General features: G+C 32.8%; 1 long non-coding RNA gene across 1 annotated transcript; it reads left to right on the top strand.

Annotated features, from left to right (window-relative positions):
• Nucleotides 1–866: 866 nt before the first annotated feature.
• On the top strand, nt 867–3565 carry LOC112491686 (uncharacterized). The gene is made up of 4 exons (XR_003056054.3): nt 867–1676; nt 1792–1956; nt 2064–3023; nt 3309–3565. It is a non-coding gene; the product is annotated as an uncharacterized LOC112491686 (long non-coding RNA).
• The last annotated feature ends 9463 nt before the right edge of the window (nt 3566–13028 follow it).

Here is a 13028-nt window from a genome sequence, read left to right on the forward strand (position 1 = left end):
CATACTATTTATAAACTCAGGGTATATACCATTTACAAGTGCTCATATTAATTCAAATGGGCTTCTGATCCATATGGTGAACAACATGTGTATGATATATAGGTTTCTCTTTTTACAAATAGGAAGAAAATGTCATCATTCACAATTTTAGTTTCTTTACTTATCCTACACTATCTCATTAATTTGTCAAACGCATTTTGTACGCTTGTGGAAATGAAATGAACAGCTTAAGACAGCTGGTGATGTAGATGGAGGTGAATAGAAGGTCAATTGCCAATCCTAACTACACGAAGAAGGTTCAAAATGATGTTTCTGCTAACATACTTGCAATCCTAGTGGACAGTTGATGGAGGTCTCAGAGGAATATAAGCTTCTTTCGCTTGTTTTGGACACTTTTTATCTCACTATTTCATATGTTCACAGATTCCTCTCTTCATTTGTTGTTAGCAGGAGCATGTTAACAACTGATGATCAAGATTTTATTGAACTAACATGATTTTCTTTGAAATGTTTGGTGAGATACTATTTTGACTACAGTTTACTCAATTATAAATCAATAAAAATATTATTTTGTAATATATTGAATTATAAATTTAGAAACGGGAGTACAAACTTTAAAATCCTGTTAGGTGCGTTGCAAGTGTGATGTGACTGTTTGGAACAGGACCAAGTGCAAATGTGATCCTCTTGTGCAAAATAAGTTATTGATATACTGTTTCCAAATAAAAATTTGATATTTGACATTGTCAATTTATATCCTGGAGAGAATAAATTAAACTTTGGTGAGATTTGAAATATGAAAGCATCAGCTTTACACCTTAACATACATAGGTTAAACCTTGGAGCTTTTTCAGGTTTGTGGAAGTTTCTTGTTATTTTTTTGTTTTACTTATTACTTTTGATTATTACATTTAATCCTACTTTATGTTTAATATCATTGTGCAAATTGTATGGTTAAATGAGTGATACATTTTTTAAAGCCAAGTAGCTAAGGCTCCAGATGGGAATGGAGGAGTGTATTCAGGTATCTGTTTATTAAACTTAGTAGAACATGTATTATTACTGTTCTTAAACTTTATTCTCTCATTTCAGTAATTATTTGGAAGTAATTTAATTAATTGGCTCCTAATATGTTAATCAGCGCTCAAATCTTCCAAATTATTGGAAGATATGTCAATGAAAGGAATTAAATATGTGAATTGCTGTGGAGTTGATAATGCACTGGTAAGTTTTCTTCCTTTCCTGGTAGTGTATTAGTTTGGCAAAAGACAAAAAGAAAGGAAGGGGAAATTTAAAGGACATTTTCTTTTGGCATTATTTGGTTGTCAAATGGGCAAGAGAAACAAGAGAACCAAAAATTTTTCTGCCTTTCCTCTTATGCTCACCAAAATTTTCAATTTAAACGTGGTTAGATTTGGAATAATTGCATACGTGTCCAAATTGTTTTTCCTCCCACTACATGACAGGCCAATACTATTTTCTCTACTTTTCTTTATTTCCTCTTTTAGATATCACACGAACAATGGATCTGATTGCGCTTCCTTTGGTTGAAGATTTAGTATTCTTCCATTTAAAGACATAGTGATTAGAATCTCGAAAGCAGGTTCTTGTAGCTGATCCAACTTTCTTGGGATATTTCATTGATAAAGGTGTTGCTGCTGCTGCGAAAGTTGTATGTAAGTTAACAAATATTCCTTCATGTTAGACTTGCATCATATGAGAATTTTGATTAGGTTATCAAATTCTAAAAGTTACATTAAATATTTGTTGATTCTGGTCTTTTGGTTATAGGCATGCCCTCAGGGTGGTGTGTTTGTATATTGAGGTGAAGGTGACCCTTTAACTGCAGTTGAATACGGTGAGTTGAATCCATCAATGCATTCTTTGATCAATCAAGAAATCGGACTTCTTCGATTTTGTTGGTGCAAGAAATCAACTGGGGCTTTATTTTTGGAGGTACCAAGTCCTTTTTTAGATATTTCAAATGTTATTAAAGTGAAGTACACTTTGTTGTTGTGTTTTTAAATTATTACTGGTTTGAACTTTTTGCATTTTTCCTATAGGCTCCAGTTTGAGGGTCGAAAAAGCCAGCGGAAAGTATGGTCAATTGATATCCCTTACTGCAGGTAGAGGCACAATACAGATTGTATTTGTTATTAAGCATTATCTAGGCTAGTATATCATTTTTATAATCAAATTATCTTTCTTTATTAATTGTTTATAAGTTAACTCTTTCTTACCTGTTACCCATTCAAATATCATTTTAATCAAATTTGAAACACCTTTTACTATCTTTTCTATAACCACTGATTCCCACTATCCCACAGAGCTTGACGGGAAGAAGGGAAAATTAAAAAAAAAAAAAAAAATTGAAAAAAAATTAAAAAAATTATTACACTGCTCAAATGATGTGCCAAAAACCAGCCTGCCAAGTTTTTTTGTGTGTGTGTGTGCGTGTGTGCGTGTGTGCGTGTGTGTGTGTGTGTGTGTGTGTCTGATATCTCTCTCTCTCTCTCTCTCTCTGTTAGATATTCTTTCAAGCTAGTTCTTGTCACTGACTCTCTCTCTCTCTCTCTTTAATTGTTGTCCTTAGTAATTCTCTTGCTTAACTACCAATTTATTCCATTCCTTTTCATCTCACTTTTTCCTTTAAATAGCATTGCCACTTGAATATGTCACCTTCTCTTGCTTTTGTAAATAGCACGTGGTTACTCAGTATTATCCTCTGCCTCATTTGAACTTTAAGGTGGTTACTCAGTATTATCCTCTTCCTCTGTCTTCAACTTTTTCTTTGATGGATTTATATCCTAAATACTGAATTCTACAAATGCTTGTGATTCAAGTACCAAATTCAGGTACCCAAATCTTCAAACTGGTATTTTTTTCTTCTTTACAATGATTTCATGGAACATATTAAATAATTCATTGAATTCTTTATACCTGTTTAACTTTACATTTTGGTTTCTTAAAGTTACTAGATTGGAAAAGTACCTTGACTGTCAGGAAGCTCATTAATAGGTGAAGTAAGTATATCATCACCATGAACTTGGTTTTGCCACTTTCAATCTTCATTTTCTGCATGGTAGTTACTTATCATACTTTTATGCATATATGGTTCTTTTCTTGTGACTTTGCATGTTAATGCTTAGTCTGTTAATGATGTACCTCTCATGAGATCTGAAATACATGGTTCTTTTTGTTTAAGTTGCAAATAATAAACTGCTTGTTGCAATACCTTTTTGTTTTCAATTGCTAGTGGAGAATTTTCTGATAGCTTATCTGTTCTTTTTTCACCTTTTACGTGCCAGGTAATTTAATGTCATTTGCGTTCCAGCTGCTACAGTAGAAGCATTGGATTTTGGATGCATTGCATGTTGATTATTATCCAAAATGGTTGAGAGACTAGGCGACTGTAATGTAGTTTTTTTCCTAGTAAACAATGTGTTTTTTTCTTTTTCCTCTTTTAATGTAAGCTTATTGTACTTGATACATTTATGCTTAGTGTACTTGGTGTTGAATTTTAATGTAAAAGATATTTAGTGGTAATAAAGTATTATTCATTTTATTTAAATTGTAATTCTATAAGTGCCATTTTAATTTTGTACCGAATATGTCAGTCGCAAATAATCCTATGGATGATAAAATTTACGGTGTCACAAAAATTAGTGACGAATAAATCAGCGATGAAATATTACTACGTAACTAACTTTTTTGGTTTGATCGGAGATTACATCCTAATCAGCGATGAAATTCCAAATTTAGTGCTACAATATATTGGGTTCTGTGATAAATATTTGTGTTACTAAATGAATTATATTCTGTGATAAACATAAAATTTGTCATTAAAATGCTGCGATCAGCTACCAAGGCATTAACTTTGTCACTTTGACCCTTGAATGTCGTAGATATGGTTACAAACTTGGGCTGGATATTTTTTCTCCACTGAAAGGTTTAGTGGTGAAATTTTTACATTTAGTGACAAAATAGTTGTGTCGCTAAAGCCTGAATTTGTTGTTGTGCCATACCAGGACAACCTGATCGTTTAAGCATTACATTTTTCATTGTTAGTCATTCGATCATATTGAGGGCTAATACTTGATATTCAATTATTAACTAAATATGAGTTTATAGGCGAACTAAACCATATTTAGACAAAGTGAATATTATAATGATTTAGATGACCGTAAATGAATTTTTTTAACTTTTGTCTTTAAGCGATCACAAGGCTGAGAAAAGTTCTCATGATAAAATCATCTAGTTCACCTGATAGGAGCATTTTTGTATGTTTATTGTTTATATATATATATATAAATGTAATTTTTTACAAATTTTAGAGAATATAGTTTCATGTTAATCCATATATATTGACAAAATATCTATATTCTCATATCTTGTGCACATGGATGATATAATGATATTCACAAGATATAACAATTAATACATTGCCAAAATGATATAATGATATTAACTAGATATAACAATTAATACACTGCCAATGACCAATGATAATAACCATAAGTTCTGAGCTTAGTGAAGTCTATGTGATAAATTCCTCTTCTTAATTTATTATATATATATATATATATGGAAATTCTATGGTGAGGACGGTCCGCATAAGGACCACAGTATTAGTGACGGTTTTTCACAGTATTAACAACGGTTTTTTAAAAAATCGTCACCAATACTATGAAAAACTGTCACCAATACTGTAGTCCGCATAAGGACCGTCCGCACCATAGACGGACTGTATATATATGTATATGTATGATTTTGATTTAGTGGACTACATAACCTATTTTATATATCATGTGGCAATTTATATACTGTGACAATTTAATTTGCGACTATTAAAAGGTTTGCTTTTCATTCTCATATGAAGTTTAGCATTAAAAGCTAAAACTAAAAACAAGCACTTTAAATTAATATTATAATTAACTGATTCTATTCCTATATAGCCAATCATAAAGCAGGCTACACAGCTTATAGATTATATAACTATATATATATATATTCATTTATATTCATTTACCATTAATCTTACAGGTTGTTGCTACACAGCTTATAGATTATAACTATATATATATATATATACGGAAATTCTATGGTGAGGACGGTCTGTATGAGGACCGCAGTATTAGTAACGGTTTTTCATAGTATTAACGACGGTTTCTTAGAAAATCTTCACCAATACTATGAAAAACTGTGGTCTGTATGAGGACCGTTCGCACCATAGACGGACTGTGTAAATATATATATATATATATATTCATCTATAGTAATTTAACATTGATCTTAGGGGTTGTTTTCTCTTTAATCTCCATTATTTTGTGGGCATTGGAGTATTTTGGGAAGATATTCTTTGTCACTATCGAGCTCACTATGGTTGATAATTAATTAAAAAACGCCAACATTAATCAAGGTTTACTTTTTAGTTAATTAATTAAGCCCTTTCAAAAGCTATATATATATATATATATATACAGTCCATCTATGGTGCAGACGGTCCTCATGCGGACCACAGTATTGGTGACAGTTTTTCATAATATTGGTGACGCTTTTTTAAGAAACCGTCGTTAATACTATGAAAAACCGTCACTAATACTGCGGTCCTCATGCGGAACGTCCTCACCATAGAATTTCCGTATATATATATATATAAGAATTTTCTATTAAGAGTATCTTTAATAATTCTGTTTATTGCTATATTTTTCTGCCACATGCACTTAAAAAAAAATAAATATATAAAAAAATTGTTTAATGGTTCATTTAAACACCCTGTGAAGCTAAAATGGCAAGAAAAAAATAATTATTATCAAGATGACCCTTTATATAACATGCTATACCAAATTATACCGAAATTTTTTATGTTTCATTAAATTTGACCATTTGACCAATTAGGATATCAGAATTAACTTTTTATTTGCATAAGTTATGGCCTTGACAACATTATTTTGTAGTGCTTGTCAATATGAATTTGCAGATTGTTAGCACACTTAATTTGGAGCTATGTTTGGGAATCATGGTTTTGTGAAGTTTACAATTGTTTTTCTAGTAATGGTTTCTCCATATGGTTTTTATAAGAAGCATGTGAAAATGGGGAGAAGAATTCAAAATATATGTTGATACATGCCACGTTTCAGTGTCTAGGTGGGAATTTTGGGTCCTGTGTGAAGGTTTATACTAGTAGATGATGATCTTGATATTTTATGATTTCTCTATATGATTTATTAAGTGAATTTATGGAAAATATGTGTTCTTAAAACATTACGATATTTCATGGTTGATTGATTTTTTTAGATGCACCATATATAGTATTATTGCTCTACTATATATATATATATATATTATCATTGGTCGCCATGCAGGTATATTTAGCCATCTTATAGGAGTTAAGGCGAATGAGGGTAGATATGTATTTTGAGATAATAGCATTAGCCATTCCCTTTAATTATAGGATGGCAAGTTATAAGTATCGACGCCTTTTGGACATTTGATATTTGATTGTTGGTATCTTTTCTTCCTTTCTTTTTGTTAGATGGTGTTTGGGATGTTATACATCATCTAACACCACTTAGTATATAATATGGTGCATCAAGTGTACACCTGATGTTTTTGCTTACAATGTTTTTGAAAGAATTTAATTGGTTGTTGAATTTTTTTATTTATTTACTTATATTTAATTATTCATTTAATTATTTCTTTATCTTAAGTGTATTAAATTATTTATTTATTTTTAGCATTTTAGCTATTGTGTTATTTTATTTTATATATCTATTTAAGAGTTATTTTATCTTGTCTTTTCCTATAAATATATATATATATATATATATTTTTTTATAAATTCGGGGAATACAAAATAATGGATTTTGTAAAAATGTTTTAAACATGAAAACTGAGAAAATCTGGAAGTTAAAGAAAGAAAAGAAATGAAAAAGAAAAACAGAGAAGAGAGAGAGAGAGAGAGAGAGAGAGAAGAAAGAACTCTGTTTAGTTTTCTGGAAACTTCGATACAGCTATTTTCATTAGTTATATTGATATTTATACAAGAGACAAAACTATATATTTTGTTGTTTTCTTTTTTTTTAACAGAAAGTGGTTACTGTTCATGCCATATCAGCAAAAGCATTTTGACGTGGCTGCTTCTTACAACATTCCCCCTTCAAACTCATTTTTTTTTAACAAAAGAGAACAAAAAAAAAAAGAGTTTGACAAGACAAAAAAAATTCCCCCTTTGATTTAAACAACCTAAACACCATTTACAACTTTGAGTCTGGACTTTAAGTATAAGAACCTTATTGTGCCTAAAGCCTTTGTGAAGACATCTGCTACCTACTTTTTAGTTGGTACATATTTGATTTCAATAGACTTGTTCAGCACCTTGTCTTTAACAAAATGTATATCCAGCTCAATGTGCTTTGTTCTTTGATGAAGAACAGGATTTGAAGCTAAAGCAGCAGCACTCAGACTATCTGTCCAGATCAAAGGTGTCGACAATGTAACTTGCAATTCTATAAGTAGATTTTGTAGCCAGCATAATTCTGAAGTTATATGAGCTAAGGCTCTATATTCAGCTTCGGTACTTAAACGAGCAACCACAGCTCGCTTCTTAGAGCTCCAAGAGATTAAATTGGAGCCAAGAAAAATTCCATAACCACTGGTGGATCGCCTATCATCCCGATCACTAGCCCAATCAGAATCAGTAAAACCATGTATAACCAATTTCACAGAAGAATATAATTGTAAACCATGATCTGCTGTACCCTTTAAGTACCTCAACAATCTTTTACAAGCTTCCCAATGAGAAGAAGTTGGTGCATGAACAAATTGACTAAGTTTATTAACAGTAAAACAGATATCAGGTCTTGTTATAGTAAGATATTGAAGACTTCCAATGGTACTTCTAAAAAGTTCTGGATCAGATAAAGGATCACCTTCAGCTAAAGAGAGAGGCTTACTAACAATAATAGGTGAAGGATAGGATTTTGCACCATCCATACCCGTTTTCTTGAGAAGATCACTAATATACTTAGTTTGAGTGAGTAACATGCCTTTGGAGTTCCGCTTGACTTCAATGCCCAAGAAAAAATGTAAGTCACCCAAATCCTTCAAAGAAAACTGAGAATTAAGATCTGAAACAAGCTTTTGAATGATAGATCCATTAGATCCAGTAATGATAATATCATCGACGTATACCAACACTAAAGTATAAGCTGATTTTGTTCTGAGAACAAACAAGGATGAATCTGAAACGGAATTTCGAAATCCTTTAACTAATAAAACCTGTTTCAGTTTATCATACCAAGCTCTTGGAGCTTGTTTTAACACATACAAAGCCTTATGAAGTTTACACACATGAGTAGGAAACTTCTTACTTTCATAACCTTGTGGTTGAGAAAGATAAACAACCTCATGCAAATCACCATTAAGAAAAGCATTGTTGAAGTCCAACTGTTTCACAATCCACCCTTGAGCAACTGCAAGACTAAGCACTAGTCTTATTGTAGTAGGCTTGACAACAGGACTGAAAGTCTCATTAAAATCAAACCCAGGTTGCTGATGAAATCCTTTTGCTACCAGCCGAGCTTTATAACGTTCTACAGAACCATCAGCATTTCGTTTAATACGAAACACCCATTTATGACCAACAATATTCATCCCCGAACAATAAGGCACCAAGGACCAGGTGTTATTTTTAATGAGAGCTTCATACTCTTTATCCATTGCATTTCTCCACTTAGGATTTGACAAAGCTTCATGAATAGACTTAGGTTCTTTTTCGTCAACACCAGCACAAAAAGAGGATTGATGAACATTAAAAACTTTTGGTTTCAAAGCCCCTGTCTTTGATCTAGTTTGCATAGGATGAAGAGAAACCAATGTTGATTTTTGAGAAGAGAGTGGTGGTAAAACAACATCAAGCTGTACACCTGGTATAGTGGAAAAACTCGAAACAACAGGCAAAGAGGCAACATCAACAGGCAGAGAACTTGTGGACTCAAGATGTAAAGAATCATTAGCTGGAACAGCCTCATCCGAAGAAGATGATACACGGTGAGTAGAAACTAATGGAGTTGTAGAGTTCAAACAATCTGATGAATCAAATGTACCAGCCAAGTTAGGGAGAGATGAAGAAGAATTCTGAGAAGTATGATCACCAAAAGAAGAAGACTTCAATAATATCAGTGGTGTATTTGATATTTCAGAAGCTAGAGGTACTGACTTGGACAGATGCTGTAGAAAACCAGTAGAGAATGGAAAATCCTGCTCATTGAAAATAACACTCCTAGCAATATAAATCTTACGGGTCTTGCTTAAGCACTTATAGCCCTTGTGATCAGCACTATAGCCAAGAAAGACACACTTTTCACTATGAAACTGAAACTTGTGCTGCTGATAAGGCCTTAAAAATGGATAACAGGCACTGCCAAAAACTTTAAGAAAGCCATAATCTGGAAGTTTGTGAAACAACATTTGATAAGGACTTTTAGAACTAAGAATAGCAGTAGGCAACCGATTGATGATATATACTGCTGTACTAAAAGCTTCCCACCAATATAGTAATGGCATATGAGCTTGAGCAAGTAAACATAAACCCATTTCAACAATATGTCTATGTTTCCTTTTAGCTCTACCATTTTGTTGATGCATATGAGGACAAGAATGTCGAAACTGAATGCCATGACTTTGCAGATAAGGAAGAAAAGATCTATATTCGCCACCCCAGTCAGATTGCAAACACTTAATCTTAGTATTAAACATCCGTTCAACCATCAGATGAAAATTCTTAAAAATAGAAATAGCTTCAGATTTTACAGTCATTGGGTAAATCCATGTATATCTTGAATAATCATCCAAAAAATGAATGTAATATCGAAAACCACCCTTGGAAAATAGTAGATGCAGGACCCTAAACATCAGTATGAATCAATTCAAGAGGCTTAGATGCTTTGGAGTCAGATGAAGGAAAATGACAAAGATGACTTTTACCATATTGACAAGCATCACAGAAAGAAAAAGTTTTATTAAGTTCCAAATTTGGTTTGTACAATGATACAACTTTGTGAACAATAGGTGCTGAAGCATGTCCTAAACGTTGATGTAAAACATTAACATCAACAGCCTTAGTAGCTTTACATGCCAAACTAATATCTGAAACACTTGGAGAAACAAAAACTGTATGCTGATCTGAGATAGAACAAGAAGCATTATCACCAGAAGTACACGGATGAAATACACCATTCTGCTTATCATCTAAAACAGAAGAACAAAGGACACCAGACAAGACACACATTTCCTTTTTTGGTACTGAAGATAGAATAGCATTATTAGAGAAAGACAGCTGTCAAGCCAGGCAACAAGAATTCTTGTTCAGTGAGGTTTTATACTGCACTTGAAGTTTATAGAGTCATCCTCAAGTGCTCCTTTTAGAACTACCAGACCCGTCTGTTTGTCCTTAATTAAGCAGATAGTAAGATCAAATTCAACAATAACATTGTTGTCACAAACTAACTTTGATATGCTTAACAAATTCTTGGCAATAGAAGGAACAACTAAGACATTCTTTAAGATCAAAGCATATTTAGGATGGGAAATGGAATATATCAATGCATTACCTATGCTTACAATGTCAAGACTTTGACCATTTCCAACAAGAAGCTTATTACTCCCATTATATTCTAGCTTCTGCAAAAGGTTATCACCATCACTAACCACATGGTTAGTAGTACCACTGTCCAAGTACCAGTTAGGATCATCCATTAGAACAGGAGTCATTGCCATATTAATAGATGTTGAACCATTTAAAGAAGACCTGTTAGTAGCAGAAATATGAGTGGGAGAGAACATTGGACCACTGGGAGTATGACAGCCTGAGGAATTTAATAGAGGTGATGCAGCTGATGATGAATATCCTGCAGCAACGAGAAACATGCCTCCACCACTTGGACAAGAATTATTAAAACTAGCACCAAATTGAGGAACAGTAGAACCATACACTTAAGGTTGCAACATGCCAGAAAATGGAGTTGAAACACCACCAAAAACAGATGAAGGATTGTAAAACTGAGAAAAATTAGCATTCACACCAGTATGTTGAAATGCAGAAGGAAAATTAGCCTGAGCAGTGTGAGGACAAGAAAAACCTTGAAAGACAGAATGACCAGAATTGGAATCACGATAATAGCACACATTTGCTAAATGACCATAAATGCCACAAATTTGGCACTGTGGTTTCCAAGATCTACCACTGCGATCTCGACCTCTTCCTCTGCCATAAAAACCTCTATTTCTACTATCATCATACCTTCCTCGTTCACCAAATTTACCAAAACCAGAATCAACATTACCAGAAGTATGTAGAAAAGAACGACCATTACTAGCAGAGTGATCAATATTAGACAAAGGAGAGGAAGTGTGAGAGCCTAACTGCAACTGATTATTAAAGGCACTAGCAAGATTTGCAGAATTAAATGCATTCAGAGTAGTATTTTGCTCAAGAGTTGCTTCATAATGTGAAAGATAAGTCTTTACCTCCTGTAAACTTGGTAATGGAGGCCGACTGGTATAATTGACACGAATGGTCTCATATTCTGGTCCCAATCCCGTGAGAATACACATAACCAATTCGTTTTCAGACACAAAGAAACCAGCAGCACACAATTGATCTGCAATTTTCTTCATTTTCTTGCAATAATCGATAATCCTTATAGATCCTTTCTTGGTGGTTTGCAATTGGTTCCTAAGCTGAAGCATTGCAATTTCAGATTGAGAGGCATAATTTTCTTCAATTGTAACCCAGAGTCGTCTTGAAGTTTTTAAGCCAATTAGATCTCCAAGTTCCTCAACTGTAATGGCCGAAACCAACCAGCTAAGCAAAAATTGATCTTGCAAGATCCATAGTTGTTGTTCAGATGAAAATTTTGAAAGGCTATCATCATTTACCTCCAGATCACCAAAGACAAAATCGCGCATAAAGTGAGGCTCATCAAGAAGAACAAATTTTTCAAGCTTATAACCTCTCAGAATTGGTACAATCTGAGACTTCCAGATGAGAAAATTTTCATCTGTCAACTTCAGAATACTGCTGGGAAACGGAGACACCGTAATCAACGAAGCATCAAAACGATCCGTTATTGAATTGCCTAAAGAATCTACCATTTTTGTAGCTTCAGAGTTCACCATTTTCAGATCTACGGATCAAATATCAGCTCTGATACCATGAGAAAATCTGGAAGTTAAAGAAAGAAAAGAAATGAAAAAGAAAAACAGAGAAGAGAGAGAGAGAGAGAAGAAAGAACTCTGTTTAGTTTTCTGGAAACTTCGATACAGCTATTTTCATTAGTTATATTGATATTTATACAAGAGACAAAACTATATATTTTGTTGTTTTTTTTTTTTTTTTTTTTAACAGAAAGTGGTTACTGTTCACGCCATATCAGCAAAAGCATTTTGACGTGGCTACTTCTTACAACAAAAACCTTTCTAAATGAGTGTACCAGGGAGGGCTTTTGAAAGAAAAATTGTTTTCTAAATATTTATTATTATTATTATTATTTTTCCTTTTACTATTTATTATTATTATTATTTAGATAAATATCATTAGCATCTTATTAGTTTTCTTTGTTTCCAAATTTGCTTCCCTGGGTCTAGGTCGTTAGAGGACCATTGTTCACGCAGCAGACATCATTTTCCGACCCTGTTCCTTCCATTGTGTAGTATTTTTGGCACTCCTCACCATGTCACTCTATTATTGTTGTTATTTTTTTCTTTTTAACTATAATATTTATCTTTTATTATTCCAATACTATTAGTATGCTTGTGTATTGGCTGTGGACATGCAAAAATATTTATTATTTATATTTTTATACTATTAGTTTTTAAGTGCTGTAAATTCATGGATATTATATTAAGTGAGAGGAGTAAAGTGTTGCATATATAGAAATGTATTTTTTATGTAAAAAAAAGTAGGAAAAATCCATTTTATAGAAGAGATGTTGCCGGATTTTGTATAAAATTTCAGATGGATTTCT

This window comes from Ziziphus jujuba, chromosome 2, assembly GCF_031755915.1.
Source record: "Ziziphus jujuba cultivar Dongzao chromosome 2, ASM3175591v1".
NCBI lineage: Eukaryota > Viridiplantae > Streptophyta > Magnoliopsida > Rosales > Rhamnaceae > Ziziphus > Ziziphus jujuba.